Consider the following 16855-nt stretch of genomic DNA (forward strand, 5'->3'; position numbering starts at 1 on the left):
GCTGCTTTGTTAGGTGTTCTCAGATTGCAAGTGATTCAGCCTGGTTGATGACTCTATTCCAAGCACCATCAGCGATACTTGAAAAAGCAGCTTTTAGTCCTAAGATTTTATTCCTAAGAACCCCAACACTCTTGTTCCTTATCTCTTGGATGTCCTTTAAAACCTTTCATTTGCTCACTAGAAAAGTCTGTTTGGCTTCTGGCTTTCTGAGTTTAAAGAAGAAAAATTTGTTCATTTGATTCCAGCGCTCATGTAAAGTACTTGGGATTCACAACCTGGAGGTAGGCAGACATTTCTTTGGACATAGAAAGCAAAAGGCCATTTAAAAATTTGATAAGTTAGACTTCATCAGAATTTAAAACTTCTGCTGATGACAAGACACAGTTAAGAAAATGATTAGGAAAGCTATGGACTGAGACTCTATATATTCATAAAACATTTATTTCATTTATTTCAAATGACTTGCCTCTGAAACATATTTTTTTAATTTTTTAAGATTTTGTCTATTTATTTGAGAGAGAGAGGATAGAAAGCAAGAGCAGGGGGAGGAACAGAGGAGCCCGACTTGTGTCTCGATCTCAGGACCCTGAGATCCTGACCTGAGCTGAAACCAAGTCAGACACTTAACAGACTAAGCCACCCAGGTGCCCTGAAATGTATTTTTAAAAATCAGTAAGAGGGGCACCTGGGTGGCTCAGTCAGTTAAGCATCTGTCTTTAGCTCAGGTCATGATCCCAGGGTCCTGGGATCAAACCCCACATCAGGCTCCTTGCTCGGGGGGCGGGGCTGCTTCTCCCTCTGTCTGCCATTCCCCTCTCTGCCTGCCACTCCCCCTGCTTGTGCTCTCTCTCTCTGTCAAATAAATAAATAAATAAAATCTTTTTAAAAATCAATAAGAAAAGGACCCCACAATATTTAATGAGCGAAAGACTTGGGCACTCACAAAAGAAAATGTACAAAAGGTCAATAAACCCATAAAAAAACTGCTGAAAAATGTCATGCATTAGGAAAATGTAAATTAAGGTTGCAATGAGATACCATACCAAACTCACTATAATGGCTAAAATTAAAAAGATAGAAAATACCAAACCTTGGCAAGGGTGGAGCAACTAGAATACTCATTTGTCGCTGGCAGTAGTGAAAAATGGTACAACTGTTTTGGGAAAATGTTTGGCAGTTTCTTACAAAGTAAATACACACCTACCCTATGACTCAAGAATTTCACTCTTTTTTTTAATATTTTATTTATTTATTTGAGAGAGAGAGAATGAGAGACAGCACAAGAGGGAAGAGGGTCAGAGGGAGAAGCAGACTCCCCGCTGAGCAGGGAGCCCGATATGGGACTCAACCCCGGGAAGGAATTTCACTCTTAAGCAATTACCCAAGGGAAATGAAACATATGTCCTTTCAAAGAGATACACAAAAATGTTCAAAGAAGTTTTTTTCATAATAACCTCAAGCTGGAAACAACCCAAATGTGCATCCCGGTAGAATGGTTAAACAAATTCATACAACAGAAAGTTAGTCAACCACAAAAGGAACAAACTACCGATACACACAACAATGTGAATGAACTTCATAGATAAAAACATTTTGCTGAACCAAAGAAGCCAGACACAAAAGAGTGCACACAGTTTGTTTTTAATTATATGAAGATCTAGAACAGGAAAATCTAATTTATGGTGGAATAAAATGAAAAAATTAGTTGTATTTGAGGGAGTCAAATTGCTGAGGCAATGAAGATGATGAAAGTATTCTATATTTTGGTAGGGAGGTGGGTCTCATAAATGTAGGCATTTGTCAAAACTCATCAAAATTATGCACTTAAAATGTGTGCATCTCACTGTCCACGACCCCCCCAAAAAATCTGTAAGTAACTACTGACCTATACTTGGTAGATTAGGCTTGAATAAATGAGAAAATTTGCTGAGGGTAATGGGAGCCAGTTTTCTCACAGTTGGATAAAGGGAGTTACAAAAAGGGGGAATATGCCATGTAATGTTGGATTAGAATTGGAGGTATCAGTATGAATTTGTGGTTTTATACAAATTTTCTGGCTTTGTCCACTGAAAGCGCCTAGAGAAGCAATTACATACCAACTTGCAATGAGCATGTATAGCAGCCAGACCTGGGTTTCTAAATACCATTCTCCAACAAGGGGAACCAGGGTGTCTTGGAGAACAGACTTCTGCAAAGAAAGAATAAGATGAACCTGAAATATCTTCTCATGCCAGAAAGTAGGAAAGTGCTCAACAAATTCTGGGGATATATCAAAAGAACACAGGAGGGGCACCTGGGTGGCTCAGTCAGTTAAGCGGCTGACTCTTGATTTCACTCAGGTCATGATCTCAGGGTCCTGGGATCAAGCCCAGTGTCAGGCTCTGTGTTCAGCATGGAGTCTGCTTGAGATTCTCTCTCTCCCTCTCTCTCTGCCCCTCCCCTGCTGCTCACTCTTTCTCTCTCTTAAATAAATAAATAAATCTTAAAAAAAAAAAAAAGAACACAGGAACCAGCCTGAAGGGGCTCCCACCAGCCAAATCTGGGATAATCTGTGCATCAAAAATAAATAATGATGTTAGTGGATTATAACCCATTGAATCAAATAAGGATCCATGAGTTTATTCTGAAATAAATAAATATTTACTAATTTTTTTTAAGTACACCCCATGCCCAACATGGGGCTTAAACTCATGACCCTGAGACTGAGTTGTGCACTCTACCACTAGCCAGCCAGGTGGCCCTGAAATAAATAAACAAATGAATAAGTAAATAATGGAAAGGAGGAGATCTTCCTTCAATAGAATCATATCTGCTAATACAGAAGGAATAGTGGAGTTGGAAAATCATCATGGAAATGGAAACTTGAGAGTTAAAGTGTGATGAGGAAAATTCTCAAAGTATCTCCTCACAAATTACTTTTTAGCTATAAAGGGGAAACTAATAAGTTTACAGTGGAGAGATCTGGCAGCTTCCACCTTAACCAAGTGATTAAACATTATTAATCTTGGGACAGGGCATCTTCATGTACCTCCTGAAATCATATTCCTGTCAAAATGCATAACCTGAAGGTAAAGTTGAAGGAACATCAGCCAAACAAAAAATTATTTTATTCTACAAATAAAAAGCTGCTGCATTTTTCAAAAGGTCAAGAAAGGAAAAGTAAGGCTGAGGAATTGTTCCACATTAGAGGAAACTAAACACACCAAATAAATGCAAAGTATGATTCTGAACTGGACATTAGATCGAGAACCAAAACAGGTGTAATGGATACTATCTGGACAAACATTTTGAATATGGACTATATTAGTTTCCTATGACTGCTATCACAAATTACCACAAATTTGGTATATTAAAATAACACACATTTATTCTCTTACAGTTCTGAAGACCAGAAGTCTGAAATCAAGGTGTTGGCAAGGTCATGTTCCCTCATAGTGGTAAGGCACACAATGTCTCCAATTTACTTTTGAATAAATCAGAAATGGGGCAAGATGTAAACAATTGGGAAATCTGGGTAAAGGGTTGTACAGAAGCTCCTTATACTATTTTTGCTAAAATTTAAAGGTACCGGAAGAATAACTATTAGGGATGATAGAGGCAGGGCTAGGAGGACTAAAATTTCACGCCAAGTCTAAGATCAGTGGGACAGTTTCCTAATCAGAGGTAGGAAAATGGGCCAGATAATAATACTTTCTTGCCTTTGTACGGTGCTCATTTTTTAAATTATTTCACAGTGATTGTTTTATATGATCTTTGCAATAAGCTTATGGGATTAGAAGGGCAGATACTTTTATTCCCCAAAGGACAAATGAAAAACCAAGTCACTCACCTAAGATCCCACATGAGGTTAGTGGCAGAGTTGGCGATTAGAGACTCTCTCCTGATCCTGCTGTGCTAATTGTTAGGAAGTGGTTAAGAGCAGCTGAAATCAGACAGACCTGAGCTCAAATCCTGGCTACCACTCAAGATAGGTAGGTTACGCAATAATGACAAATCAACCCTGAAATGTCAGTGGCTTAACACAACCAAGCTAAGGTTTACTTATTTTTCCCATTACAGTGTACGGCCAGTCAGCTCCCTTGAGAGGCTCTCCTCCAGGCGGTTTTTTAGGGGATCTGGGCTGTGTCCTTGGGAGGGAGAAGGAGGCAAGGTGGTTCTTGGCACGTGGAATGTTTTAAACCTGGAAATAGGGTGTATCACATCTATATCTGATTGACAGGAATTCCATACATGGTCCCATCTAAATGCATGGAGATCTGGAAAATGTAACCTTTCTGTGTGGTCCAAAGGAAAATAAAAACAGTTGTGTGAACATTCAGCTTTGGCTCTACCATACTAGTAAACATGAGCTATGTAAACATGAGCAATTTATTTAAACTCTTTCTAGGTTTTCTCATTCATTGAATGGAGAGAGGAAGACTACACAGGGTTGTTTTCTTAAATGAAGCCCCGAATGCCCATGGCATGTGTAACACAGGGCCTCACACATAGTAAACCATAAATTCATGTTAGTAGTCTTAGTTATATCAGTTTCTTACAGTCTTAGTTATATCAATTCCCTGGCTGGTTGTGGAGTTATTCATGGCAAACCTTTCCACGTGCTGCCCACTTGTACCTTGCTCTATGACCACAATGTAATGGACATTAGTCTCCTCAAAAAGAAAGATCAAGGCCCTGGAGCAGGGCTCACATGGTAGGCTGGAATGTGAAGAGCAACGGGTCACAGGGTGTCGTTTGGCAAAATATACCTTAATGCAGATACGTGAGGGCAGTCCAGGCACCCCTGAACCCCCTGGGGTGGCTGAGATGGCCCCTCTGATTGTTCTAAACAACAGATGTTGACAAACTTCCAACAAAGTTGGCTAAGGAGTCTGTCCTCTACTCTGGAATTTAGAGGGAAAGGAAGACGTGGTATCCAGGAAAGGTCAGATGTAACATCTCTCCAGAGTTCATAACTTTCCCCACAGTCAGTGCCGCAGTAAGTGGCCCAACTAAAGCCTGTCCCAAGAGACCCAGCTAGGGACACTCTGGGCCTCCTGGTGACCTGAAAAGGAGAACATTGGGATTCATGAGCAGGAGTAGGATGGACTCCAAAGAGTCCTGCATGACCATGTCTTTTCTCCCAGGTGGAAACGTCCCTTTCAGTCTGGAAATGGGCACCCGGGGCCAGGATTTGAGAACTACAGCTTACACAGATCTTATTCCATTTCCTACACACAACCAAACCAGAATTTGACCCACCAACACAGAGGGTGGTTTAACCTTCCACCGATCTTCCAGAGGGGAGAAGATTGGCAAATTCAGTAAACAATGTAATTCATAATGGCATAGCCAAATTCGTCCTCTCTTAGATTAGTAGATGTCCCAGATCTGGAACACAGTAAAGTAAGAACTCAAGACTCCAGATAGAAATGTGAATCCACTTGAAACAAATAGCAAGTTTTACTGAAGTCTTAAGCATGCAACTTTTTGGTCATTCTTACAAGAAGGCCTCCCAATATTTCCAGTGGTTAACTGCAAGCCCTGGACTTCTTTGTGGCTCAGATCAGCATGAGTGGGTTCAGAACTCCTCTCATGTCCCTGCAAGACCAGAGTCCAGACAGCCTTCCCCCAGGGTCAATGTTAGGCCCTGCTTAATTGTGCTGTGTTTGCTGACTAAACTCCCTGACCTCTGGGACTCTGGACCTTACCTGTCTCAACCTGTGGTTCTATTCCATTTCTCCCTTACTTTAGTGATCTCTGTGGACTTGACTCCTTTCTGCTGGTATCTGCCAGATCCTGGGAAGTCCTGTTTTCCTACCACTTATCAAAGGTGGCTCCAGAATTTCTGTCATGGGGATTCTTAAATGGGGCAGCCCCTTTGGAGGGTGGTCAGGCATGTCTCCCTCCTTGTGCAATCTAGGGTCATCCCTTACTTGATATTTCACATAAATAATACTTCTTGGAGCTATGGAACTTAGGGATGCTGAATTTCAGGAAATTGTTATGAAGCTGAATTTCCCTAGCACTTTTTCTACTTAAACTGCATGTTTACTTGGAGTGGCTTGATGAGTAGGAGGCTAAAGCCCTCCTCAACCACCTCTTGGTGCCACCACTGTCCACCCATCCATGACCAGAGGTAAAAATAAAGTGTGGAGAACATTTGCAATCAAAGGTTGTGGCAGTTTGCAGCTACCATCAACACCTTCTGGAGTTTCAAGAGGTGACACAATGGAAGTGAGACTAATAAAATGAAAACTAGAGAAGGAAAGAAAAAAGAGAAAGAATTTTCCAGAGGCAATTCTGCATGTACAGGCTCTTGATTCCTCTCTACTGGTTCCAGAAAGGATGGCTCATGAACCCATGTTGGTTAAAAGGCTTTTCTGGAAGAGGAAAGCAGTGTGGGGTCATGATTCAGGTGACTCAAGTTCACATTCTCTCTCTCTCTCTTTTTTTTTTTTTAGATTTTATTTATTTATTTAGAGATAGAGCATGAGCTGGGGGAGGGGTACAAGGAGAGGGAGAAGCAGACTCCCCACTGAGCAGGGAGCAGGACGACAAAGGGCTTAATCCCAGGACCCTGGGATCATGACCTGAGCCAAAGGCAGACGCTTAACAGACTGAGCCACCCAGGTGCCCTCAAGTTCACGTTCTAAATCCTATAGCTCCAGGTGCTTAATCCTGTGAAAACTGCTTCTCTCTCCCAGTCAGTCTCCTGGTCTGTCAAATGGGGTCAGTGACCCAGACCACCTCCCAGGTTCTTGTGAGGCTCAACTAAGATAATGGTGTGAGAGCGTAGTTAGGCATTTGGTTTGTTACAGATTTTAAGTTTCAGTCTATCTAAAATCTTCTGGGCTTCTCGGAATTTCCTAAAAAAATTTTAGGGAACCTGACAATCATTTCAAACACAACTTGTTTTTGTAAACTCCCCTTCTTCCTCTCACATATATCTGTCTAGAGTGTCTGTAAAGTCCCCTTTTATAATGCCAGTGCCCCTGGGGGGAAGGCAGAGCTGACCCTTTCTCAGGTAACATCTTCTTTGTCCAAAATGCTTCAGCTCTCCACAGAAATGAGATATGGGCTGGGCCTTTGGGAAGGAAGGAAAGACCACTTGGAGGCCAGAGCTCTGTAAAGAAACTCAGGGACCTGATAGCAAGATGGTGGAAAACAAATTTAGTTTGCCTCCCAATTTTGCTGAGGGGAAAAACCAGGATGACCATCTTTCAACAGTTTAGTTATGTGTCCCAATTCCTATCCAAAGGGTTGGAATCATTTGTTTTCCTCTCTGATAGCTGTATATCTTTGTAAGTGTGTATGTATAAATTATATTTAATCCAGTCCCTTAACTGACAAGCCACAAATGGATGGATTAGAGTTGGAATCTGAGGTTCGCCTGGAATCTGAGGTTTCAGTGTTTTATCAGCCTTCTGTTTATCCATGAGACGTAAAATATGAAGGGACTAGGAAAATATTGAACCTTCTCAGGAGAAAAGCTCAGACTGTCTTTTTTATGGAGGAAGCCTGGCCATTTTTTGTGAGCTGTGTTTTCCAAGCTCTTAATTTTCAGTCTTAGTATTTATCATCCAAACACTGAAGAAGTAGCTTTTCTCTTGCTGCTCTAATGCTTTTTTTTTTTTTTTTTTGCTGCTCTAATGCTTTTTAATAAAACTTTTAAAAAATTAAGGTATAATTACATCCAGTAAAGTGTGAAAATCTTAAGCTTTTGACGAACTGGAAATGGGCACCTGGGGCCCATTTGATGAATTTTTACCCATGTATATACCTGCGTAACTCCAGATCAGGTTCCCTTGAATGTTTCCAGCACTTGAGAAGGCTCTCTCATGGTTTCACCCAGCCTTGTCCTTCCTCCCCATCTTTCCAGACAATCAACAGCCCGGCCTCTATCAGCAGAAATTTGTTTTGCCAATCTTCTCAATGTGACCAGAGAGACTATGCTGCATACGCGCTTTCAACATTATGTCTGTGCAATTCATCCATGTTTTTGCTCATAGCAGAAGTTCATGTTTGTATGTAGTATCCCACTGTGTGGATAGCTCACACTTTGTCCTCCCTGCTGTTTATTGGCATTGGATGTTACCCATTTTTAGTGATTATGAGTTGTGCCGCTATGAACATCCTTACGTTTCTGTTAGTGGACATAAGCCCTCTCTTCCCTCTGGTATATACCTAGGAGAGAAATTGCTGGATCAGAGTGTAAGCATGGGTTTAATTTCAATAGGTAAAGACAGTTTTTCCAAGTGGTTGTACCAATGTATTCCACCACAGATATACGAGAGTTCTTTTTTTTTTTTAAGATTTTTAAAATTTATTTGACAGAGAGAGACACAGCAAGAGAGGGAACACAAGCAGGGGGAGTGGGAGAGGGAGAAGCAGGCTTCCCGCCGAGCAGGGAGCCTGATGTGGGGCTTGATCCCAGGACGACGCTGGGATCATGACCTGAACCGAAGGCAGACGCTCAACGACTGTTGAACCACCCAGGCGCCCCAACATATGAGAGTTCTAACTGTTCCACAACCTTGCCAGTATTCAGTATCGCCATTCTAAAAAAACTTGTGCCATTCAACTTATTTCAAAAAAAAAAAAAATTCAGAAAGCCTGGGGTGCCTTGTAGAGTGTGCAACTCTTGGCCTCAGGGTTTTGAGTTCAAGCCCCATGTTGGGCCTAGAATTTATTTTTTTAAAAATCAGAAAAAATTTGTGCCATTCTAATGAGTATGTATCTCATTTGTGGGTTTTACAAACCACAATAAGTCTATGTACCTTTTAAGATACATAGAGGTACACAGACTTATTGGAAATTTTGGATCTTCCCTTTTGTGAATGCTTCTTTCTGTCTCTCACCCATTTAACCATTGGGCCGCCTATCTTTACCTTAGTTATTTATAAAATAAAATAAAATAAAAAATTTATAAAATTTTTTAGAATTTGTGTTTTGGATTTGAGTCCATTATTGGATACATGTATATATTTTTCCAGTCTGTGACTCACCTTTTCCTCTCATAATGGTGTCTTTCATAATTTTAACAGTTTATTTTATCAATTATTTATTTTATGCCTGGTGCTTTTTGTGTCCTATTTAAGAATCTTTTGCCTACTCTCACTTTTTTTAAAAATAGAAAATTATTCTCCTCAAAATTAAGTTGTAAAAATATTAGAACAGATAGATTATCACAAAGAAGAAAAAGAATCACCTGGAATGATACCATCCAGAGATATAGCCTCTGTTAACATTTTGGTACATGTTCTAGTACTTATAAATGTTTATACATATAGTTTTTTGGTGTTTTCTTTTTCAAAAAAGTGGGATTATACTGTATTTATTTTTTAGTTAACCTTTTAAAACATATTTTATATAAACATCAGTAAATACTCATCCTCGTAATTTATAATGATTATATAATAACCCCTCATGTGGATATGCCAGGAGTATTGTAAAGTTCACATAGTAATATGTGAACAAGCAATATCAGTAACACTAAATGGAACTGTCTCAAGGATTGAGAATCATTTGAGACATCTACCAAGGCAATGATATATAGTGTCAGAAATTCAGTCTCAGTTCTGCTGCTAACTCCATGGCCATGGGAAAGTCACTCAACATCTCTCCACCTTGGAATTCTCCATGTTAGAGAGGTCAGAACACATATTCTATAAGGCTTGCTCTAGCTCTGAGTGTCTGGGGATTTACCCATCACCGAGGCTGTTGCCATGTGTCTTTCCTTCTCCAGTATTTTGAGTGACTCACTTGTAATCCAAACAATCTATTACATCAGAGTAAACAAAAACCTTTGGGAACTGTGTGACAAGGTAATCATGTCCTTGGTGCAGAATGAGTGTAGGGGATATACATCGCAGCTTTACCTAAAATCAGCTGTGGTTGTGTGACCCTAAGGGACTTCCCTGGAGAGGAGCTAAGAAATTAAACTTTGCTTTTTATCAGAAGACAGGTAGTTTAGAGAGTTAAGGACTTTCAGGGGGGAAATCACTGTTGTTTAACTCTCCAAAATTGGGGAGAAAGAATCCCAAATTTAAAAAGACATCAAAGAAGGTAAAAGCGTAAAGACCTTTTACTAAGAGAGTTGAGCAGAGGAAATACTATCAGATTAATTACACTTGGAAATATCTCTTTGAATTACTGGAATGACAATTAGGAGTCTGATTTGGACAGGGACAGTGAAGGTCAGAAAATGGAATTTTGGTTGGTGCTTACTTTTTCGCCACATCACTGTGGACCGATCATCTCTCTGAGCCTGTGTCCCCATCTATAAAATGAGGAAATGATAGTATCTCGTAAGCTTGTCAAGATGATTAGGTGACAGAAGTGGCTTGAAGCAAGTAAAGCCCTTTAGCTAGTCTTAGCATGTGGTGAGTACAATTTATTTTTTGTTTTGCAATTTTTAAAAATCAAGGTAAAATTCACCTTTCATAAAATTCACCATTTTAAAGTGTATGATCCAGTGGTTTTTCATATATTCCCAAGGTTGTGCAACCACCACCACTATCTAATTCCAGAACTTTTCCATCACCTCAAAAAAAAAAACCTTGTCCCCATTATCAGTCACTCTCCATGACCCCTTCCCCACAACCCCTGGCAACCAGTAATCTCTATGGATTTACCTCTTCTGGACATTTCATATAAATGGAATCTATAATCTGCAATCTTTTGTGATTGGCTTTCATTAGCATAAAACATTCAATTATTGTTGTTATTCCTATTTTTTATGACTCATATAGCTTGAGAACCAAATAGCATAATGGATATGGAACCTCTTTGTAAAGAAGAAATTGCTCTGAAAATCTAAGAATTGACTTATCCATTGAGGTAGTCACTTTTTTGTGGGAACAGAGAGATGATCACAGGGACTTCCTAGAGGGAAAATAAAATCATAAAATTCAGAGGTATGACAGAACTGAAAATATCCTCTATTATCCAAAAATAAGTTACCCATTTGAAGAATGGTCAGTGAACTTTCTACCTAAAGCCTTTTGCTTGCTCAGTTCAGTTCTCTTTGCTGTGAGATTTGCCACCACCAGTCCAAGTCATCAGCCTCCCCAAACCTTTGCACCACACTATGCCCGGATGTGGAACTTGGTGGCAGGACTGTGGAAGATCTTAGGAGGAGGCTGTCAGCCATCCTCACAGGTCAGCTGCCCATAATGGCCTCTGACCTTCCCCAAAGGGTTGGCGGAGGCCACCAACAGATCTGGAAGCAGATACTACATTTGATTTCTAATCTCGCCTTAGTTGTGCTCTGATGTAATACAGCAGAAGCTTGGAGTCCATTTTTATTTTATTTGTGTGGATTGTGACTCATTTGGGAATTTGCCCATTCTAATGGTCCTGCCCAAATGCAGATAGCAATTTAGCAACATTCAAAACTCTCGAGATTATTAGCTCAGACTCTAAATAAAAAATGTCTTCGTTCGTAGAACTAATTATTCTGCTTTGCTTTGCCTTCCAGAGAATTTCTTGAAAGTTTAAGATCTCCAAAGAGTCTTCTCGGAATTTGTTTGACTTCTCTCCCTCATGCCAAGCCACAGGTGACTTGGCCTTTACTGTAGTGTTACCACAGTCTTGGTATGTTCTATAGATTGTTGTATGGTCTGTAGGTTCAGGCAGGGTCTTTGGCGTTTGTCATGTGGTCTGGTGAGAAATGTAAGCATTTCCTTCCAAGAGCAGAAGAAGGTTAGGAAAGATTGTTGAAATGCCTTTTCACTGACCTGTGTGATACTAGAGGGTTTTACCTCCCTGTTTGTCCCACGTCCCTCTTATTTGAAAAAAAAAATTTGAGGGGCTCCTGACTGGCTCAGTCAGGAGAGCTTGTGACTCTTCGATCTTGGATTTGTGAATTCACGCCCCACTTTGGGGGTAGAGTTTACTTAAAACAATAAAATAAGGGTGCCTGGGTGGCTCAGTCATTAAGCATCTGCCTTAGGCTCAGGTCATGATCCCAGGGTCCTGGGATTGAGCCCCACGTCAGCCTCCCTGTTCCTCGGGAAGCTTGCTTCTCCCTCTCCCACTCCCTTCCTTGTGTTCCCTCTCTCGCTGTGTCTCTCTGTCAAATAAATAAATAAAATCTTTAAAAAATAATAAAATTAAATTAAAAAATTTAAAATTTTAAAAATTTTAAAAATTTAAAAATCTTTGAAGTGTTTCAAGAGGCAGTAGGGTATGGTTGTTAAGAGATCAGACTCTGAAGCCAGACTGCCTTCAGATTCCACGATCACCACTTACCAAAAACATGACATTGGGCAAGTTTTCTCATCAGTATAATAACAATATAATCACAGTAACTACCTTACAGGTAGAAATTATTACATTATTTTAATACAAGTAAAAACCTAACAGTGCCTATGACATAGTCAGCACTGTATATGTTTCTTGCTTATAAACATATACGTATGTGTATAAAGAATAATATAACAAACATCCAAACCCTTACACACAAATCCTAACATTATGGTATATTTACGTTAGATACTTTTATTTTTTAATTTTTTAAAAGATTTTATTTATTTATTTGACAGAGAGAGCACAAGTAGGCAGAGCAGTAGGCAGAGGGAGAGGGAGAAGCAGGCTCTCCACTGAGCAGGGACCGGGACATGGGGCTTGATCCCAGGACCCGGGATCATGACCTGAGCTGAAGGCAGCCACTTAACTGACTGAACCACCCAGGGACCCCTTAATTTTCTTTTTAAAGATTTTGTTTTACTTTTATTTATTTTTTTAAAGTTTTTATTTATTTATTTGAGAGAGAGAGAGGAGAGAGACAGCACACACAAGTAGGGGGAGCGGCAGAGGATGAGGGAGAAGCAGACTCCCCGCTGAGCAGGGAGCCCCATGCGGGGCTCTATTCCAGGACCCTGTGGTCATGACCTGAGCCGAAGGCAGAGGCTTAACTGACTAAGCCACCCAGGCGCCCCTAAAGATTTTATTTTTAAGTAAGCTCTACACCCAACATGCGGGTGGAATCCAGAACTCCAAGATCAAGAGTCTCACACTCCATCAACTGAGCCAGCCAGGTGCCCCTAGATACTTTTAAAGATATAAAATACTACAGAAACAATTACACACATGCATATGTATATCTCCCCTATTACGTTCCCTTCTTCTTCTTTCTTGAAATAACCATCCTTCTGAATTCATTACTTATTATATATTTTTTAAGTTTGTTTACTTATTTATTCATTCCTTCATTTTTAAGTGATCTCTACACGAAATGTGGGGCTCAAACTCACGACCCTGAGATCAAGAGTCACATGTTCTTCCAATTGAGCCAGCCAGGTGTTCCTACTTATTTGTAAAAGCTGATATATATGATTCCATAAAGATTGTATCCTATTGTTTCACCTGTTTTTAGACCTTATAAAAATCACATCATATTGTACAAATTCTTCCACCACTATTTTTTCCTTCAACCTCATGGTTTTGAGATTTACCCATGTTGCACATGTAATTAGTTTAGTCATTTGAACTGCTGCAGGTGTTTCATTTCATGATTATATCACAATAGATTTATCCATTTCCCTGTTGATGGACATTTAGATTGCTTCCAATTTTTTGCTCGCATAAGTATTGTTGCAATGAACGTTTTTGTGTCTGTCTCCTTGCCACACATTTTCTAGGGCATATACCTAGAAATGGACTTGCTGGGACGTCAGGAAAACCGCCTCTTCAACTTTCCTAGACATTGCCAAACAGTGGCTGTGTTGAGTGGTTGTCCCTATTTTAACTTTCCCAGTAGCAAATGAGCAGTCATCTGGCTCCACACCCTCAGCAATGCTAATTAAGTTTGTCATTTTCTTCGTCCATCAAAGGGAAAACAATATTACGGTACGCTTCTTAAAGGTATTCTAGAAATGAAAGGAATATCTTGTAGTGGGTCATTGCCAATCCACTATGTGTTGGGCATCATGCTAAGTGCTTTATACTGCATTCTCCTATTTGGGTCTCTTACTGATTGTAAGAGGTAGAATATAAGATTTAGAAGTAGTAATTCATTTTCCCAACATCACATGGCTGATAGGCGACAGGGCTGGAATTTGAACTCAAGTGTGTCAGGATTCAAGGCCCCTATGATTACGCCAATGCTGATTTGCATGCATAATCTTTAGGAATGGCATTAAATCAAGTCTTTGTGGTGGTGTTAAATTTCTGGTAGAATGCCTTCCAAGAATGAACAATCTGGAGAGATAATATGGCTGGTTACCGTTTTGGGGTATTTTTTTTCCAATTTTAAGTGGTATATATCATGAATCATACAAGATTTTAATATAAATCATAGAAGGTTTCCATATATATTGAGGGGAAAATGTCACCCACAATCTCATGACCACACTTGACACAATATTGTCACTGTTCACACTCTAGTTGTTTTTTAGTGAGTATTTTTTCAAGAAGGGTTTGTAGCCACTTTAGAGCTTGAAGTGATGACAACACCATGGATGAGAAGTTACCCATAATGAGTCATTTCTAAATGCCAGACATTTATGCTAAGTTTTGCACATATGTTAATTCCTGTCTTTTTTAAAAAAATATTTATTTTTAGAGAGTGAGAGAGAAGGAGGGAGACAGAGAGTGGGGGCAAGGGGCAGAGGGAAAGGGAGAGAGAATCTCAAGCAGACTCCCTGCTGAATGCAGAACCCTGACATGGGGCTCAATCTCACCACCCTGAGATCATGAACTGAGCCAAGAGTTGGGCGCTCAACAGACTGAGCCACCTAGGTACCCTTGTCCTTTTTTTTTAAATTGAAATGTAATTCAAATACCAGAAAATTCACCTTTTTAAAACGTTCAAGTCTATGTTTTTGGATGAGGAACTAAGGACTGAAACATTCTCCCATGTACGTGAAAGTTACAGAGGTTCAGTGTCAGTTGAAAATCTGGCACTTTGTTAATGGGAGAAAGGGAATAGGGGGTAGATATAACTAAAACAGAATTGACCCTAAGTTGATAATATTGAAGCCAGGTGATGTATATGTGGCAGTTTATTATAATATTGTGCCTACTTCTTATATATGTTTAAAATGTTTCCATAATAAGAAGCAAAAAAAAATTTTAAAGGTCTAGCATTATGCTTTAATGACAGATCTTTGTGTGTTGTATTTAGGTATTGAATGAATTCAGTTCTCTGATGTGAAAAATCAATACAATACACTAACCTTATAAAACATCTTATAGTTTACAAAACATTTTCATATTTTATTTCATAAGTACCCTCTGAGGTGTGCAGTGCAGGTGTTACAATCTCCATGTCAGAGAAAAGAAAAGTGCGGTTCAAAGCAGCAGATCTGGGACTTTAACCCAATCTTTTTTTTTTTTAAGATTTTATTTATTTATTTGAGAGAGAGAGACAGAGAGTGCAAGCACAAGTAGGGGAAGGGCAGAGGGAGAGGGAGAAGCAGGCTCCCCACTGAGCACAGAGCCAGATGTGGGGCTCTATCCCAAGACCCTGAAATCATGACCTGAGCACACATCAGATGCCCAATGGACTGAGCCACCCAGGCACCCCTAACCCAATCTTCTGACATGGACCTCAGTGGCCTGTTACCTTTTATTTGAAATGAATATAGCCTTGTTGCTTTTTCCTGATTAAAAATAATATATCTTATTTTAAAAACAATTTAGAAAAGTTATAAAGAAGAAAAATGTATATTCCTTGTAACCCTACCACTCAGAGATAATTACTGTTAACATTTTATTTCTTATCTTCCAATTTTTTTGTTTTTAATTTGGTAAAGAAATGAAACATGATAAAATTTTTTTGTAATCTTCTTTTTCTCTTGAACAATACAGTATTGTAAACATGTTTCCATGTCAATAAATATCAATCTGGATTTATTATATGATGCTATCATAACTTATTTAACTAACTTCCTGTTGTTAGACATTTAGGTGGTTTCTAGTATTTCACTATTATGAACAATGGCAAAATCAACATTCTTGTACATATCTCAGGTCACTCATTACATTATTTTAAGATACATGACTGGGAGTGGATAATCTGGGTCAAAGTATTTGGAAGGATTTTGATACATATTGCAACCAATCTAAGAAAGATTGCATGGGTTACATTCCCAACCATCCTGCAGTTTGTTTTGATTTGTTTCTTCACTGATTCATAGTTGCTTTTCTTGAGACAGATGTAATTCAAATATACCAGTGAAAATACAGTTCAATTTGTGAACCTACAATCAAGGTGTACTATTGAGCAAACCATCAATAAACAATTAACTGTTTGTCTAAAGTAATGATGTTCAAGTTTTAGTGTACATAAGAATCACCTGGTGATTCCTGGGCTCCATCCCAGACACACTGACTCAGGTTCTAGGGACATGGGACCCAGGAATGGACATTTTTGAAAGAGTTCCCCTTCCCCCAAGTGACTCTGATGTAAGTAGTACAGGAAATTACACTCAGAGAAACACTGGCTTGAGAATATACACAGGGGAAGATTGGGAGTTTGTTGGTTATGGACCTTAGTACCTTTTGGTCATGTGAGGTCTGGTAAGAAATGAAAAATTCACTTTCTCTCTCTCAGACTCATTCATATCATTCTCTTTCTCTCTCTCTCTCTCTCTCTCTCTCTCTCTCACACACACACACACACACACACACACACATACATCATACTTTTGCAGAGAAAACAAACATTTTGCTTTGGCTGTCATGATCAGTTACAGAGACACATTTATTTATAGAGATTCTTCTTTGGGCTTTCAGTTTTGTTTTGTTTTGCTTTCTTTTCCAAGCAAGCCCCTCTGACATTCTTATTCACTTGAGCACCTAAAATTCACTTTAATTTCCCCTTTTCTATAGAAATTGAGATCATCTTAAAAGTGGTCTCTGAAGTTCT

The sequence above is a fragment of the Zalophus californianus genome, chromosome 7 (assembly GCF_009762305.2).
Source record: "Zalophus californianus isolate mZalCal1 chromosome 7, mZalCal1.pri.v2, whole genome shotgun sequence".
In the NCBI taxonomy this organism is placed as follows: Eukaryota; Metazoa; Chordata; class Mammalia; order Carnivora; family Otariidae; genus Zalophus; species Zalophus californianus.